Here is a 2815-nt window from a genome sequence, read left to right as displayed (position 1 = left end):
ATATATATATATAAACTATTATAGTTAGGCTACCAGAAGTAAATATGTGTTCCTAAGCCTTTTAATCCAATGTGAAACCTTAAATGTCCGCACATTGGTTTGATATTTTATGTGCTACAAAAAGCCTAGCTTATTAATATATGTGAAGTGGAGGGTTGTACACATAGCCTCGGTGCTATGCCTATGTGAGGGCCGTACACATAGCCTCGATGCTATGCCTATGTGAGGGCCGTACACATAGCCTCGGTGCTATGCCTATGTGAGGGCCGTACACATAGCCTCGATGCTATGCCTATGTGAGGGCCGTACACATAGCCTCGATTCTATGCCCTATGTGAGGGCCGTACACATAGCCTCAGTGCTATGCCTATGTGAGGGCCGTACACATAGCTCTCGATGCTATGCCTATGTGAGGGCCGTACACATAGCCTCGGTGCTATGCCTATGTGAGGGCCGTACACATAGCCTCGGTGCTATGCCTATGTGAGGGCCGTACACATAGCCTCGGTGCTATGCCTATGTGAGGGCCGTACACATAGCCTCGGTGCTATGCCTATGTGAGGGCCGTACACATAGCCTCGATGCTATGCCTATGTGAGGGTTGTACACATAGCCTCGGTGCTATGCCTATGTGAGGGCCGTACACATAGCCTCGATGCTATGCCTATGTGAGGGTTGTACACATAGCCTCGGTGCTATGCCTATGTGAGGGCCGTACACATAGCCTCGATGCTATGCCTATGTGAGGGCCGTACACATAGCCTCCATTCTATGCCTATGTGAGGGCCGTACACATAGCCTCGATGCTATGCCTATGTGAGGGCCGTACACATAGCCTCGGTGCTATGCCTATGTTAAGGCCGTACACATAGCCTCGGTGCTATGCCTATGTGAGGGTTGTACAACATAGCCTCGGTGCTATGCCTATGTGAGGGCCGTACACATAGCCTCGATGCTATGCCTATGTGAGGGCCGTACACATAGCCTCGGTGCTATGCCTATGTGAGGGCCGTACACATAGCCTCGATGCTATGCCTATGTGAGGGCCGTACACATAGCCTCGGTGCTATGCCTATGTGAGGGCCGTACACATAGCCTCGGTGCTATGCCTATGTGAGGGCCGTACACATAGCCTCGATGCTATGCCTATGTGAGGGCCGTACACATAGCCTCGGTGCTATGCCTATGTGAGGGCCGTACACATAGCCTCGGTGCTATGCCTATGTGAGGGCCGTACACATAGCCTCTGTGCTATGCCTATGTGAGGGTTGTACAACATAGCCTCGGTGCTATGCCTATGTGAGGGTTGTACAACATAGCCTCGGTGCTATGCCTATGTGAGGGTTGTACAACATAGCCTCGGTGCTATGCCTATGTGAGGGTTGTACAACATAGCCTCGGTGCTATGCCTATGTGAGGGTTGTACAACATAGCCTCGGTGCTATGCCTATGTGAGGGCCGTACACATAGCCTCGATGCTATGCCTATGTGAGGGTTGTACACATAGCCTCGGTGCTATGCCTATGTGAGGGCCGTACACATAGCCTCGATGCTATGCCTATGTGAGGGTTGTACACATAGCCTCGGTGCTATGCCTATGTGAGGGTTGTACACATAGCCTCCATTCTATGCCTATGTGAGGGCCGTACACATAGCCTCCATTCTATGCCTATGTGAGGGCCGTACACATAGCCTCCATTCTATGCCTATGTGAGGGCCGTACACATAGCCTCCATTCTATGCCTATGTGAGGGCCGTACACATAGCCTACATTCTATGCCTATGTGAGGGCCGTACACATAGCCTCGGTGCTATGCCTATGGGAGGGCCGTACACATAGCCTCGGTGCTATGCCTATGTGAGGGCCGTACACATAGCCACGAGGCTATTCATAAAGGAGCCTTACGCCACTTCGTAAAATTAAAGACGATTTTAACTTTTAAAAGAAAGTGGGCTGCAGGGGACCTTTAGGCTTACCCAAAACACGCTCAATTATGTGGGAAACTCATGTAAATTCAGAGAGAGGAAATCTTTTTTTTTTTTTTAAAATTCAGAGTCCGTCCTCAGTCAACTTAAAAGTTCTCTTTTTGATAAAATTGAAGATTAGCAGACCACCTGCCGGAACTACTTTTTTGGGGATTAAAAACTGTTGCAAACTAGGCTTAGCCTAGATTCTACATCTACATCTATTATTTTTGTGCCTTTAGAACCCTCCTGCATGTCGGTGGCATTTTATTTCCGTATCTACACCCCCCATCCTTTTTCTGTTAAGTGTTTTAACACCCTATCCTCACCCACCGCGCCCTTCCCTAGGACTTAGGCTACCGGAGTAGATCTAGAGAGGCCGCGGCTATTCGGACTCCAGTCCGAACAGCCGGGGGAGGCTAATCGGACTCTCGAGTCTGAATTCGAGTCCGAATAGCCTTCCGTGGCTATTTGGACACAAACTCCAATGTGCGTGCGCAATCACTAGGTGTACCAGGTGTGAAGCAGAAAAACAATTTGACCTTGGCCTTCCTCGGTGTCTACGATCAGGCCAAGGAACTTACAACAAAAGGGCGCCGACCGTGGTGACCCAGTGCAAACTGTTGTCTTTTCTTTACAACGGATAAATGTAATAATAGGGCCGGGCAGTGTGGGCAATGGTGGTATGGGAAGGAAAGATCTATTTATGAAAAAAAAAAAAGGAAGCGTAAGTGGAGGGGCGGGCCTGAGTAAGTAAGATAGAGAAAGAAAAAGTAAGAGAAAGAGAAAGAGGAAAAGTGAGAGAGAGAGAGAGAGAGAGAGAGAGAGAGAGAGAGAGAGAGAGAGAGAG

At 49.2% G+C, this 2815-nt stretch overlaps 1 protein-coding gene across 3 annotated transcripts in view; it reads right to left on the bottom strand.

The window, feature by feature from the left end:
- LOC101862416 (uncharacterized protein C8orf76 homolog) overlaps positions 1-2815 on the bottom strand; it is an 11517-nt gene that overhangs the window by 7818 nt on the left and 884 nt on the right. The window lies entirely within an intron of this gene.

Source organism: Aplysia californica, unplaced genomic scaffold (assembly GCF_000002075.1).
Source record: "Aplysia californica isolate F4 #8 unplaced genomic scaffold, AplCal3.0 scaffold00198, whole genome shotgun sequence".
NCBI lineage: Eukaryota > Metazoa > Mollusca > Gastropoda > Aplysiida > Aplysiidae > Aplysia > Aplysia californica.
This window is presented reverse-complemented; position numbering and strand designations above follow the sequence as displayed.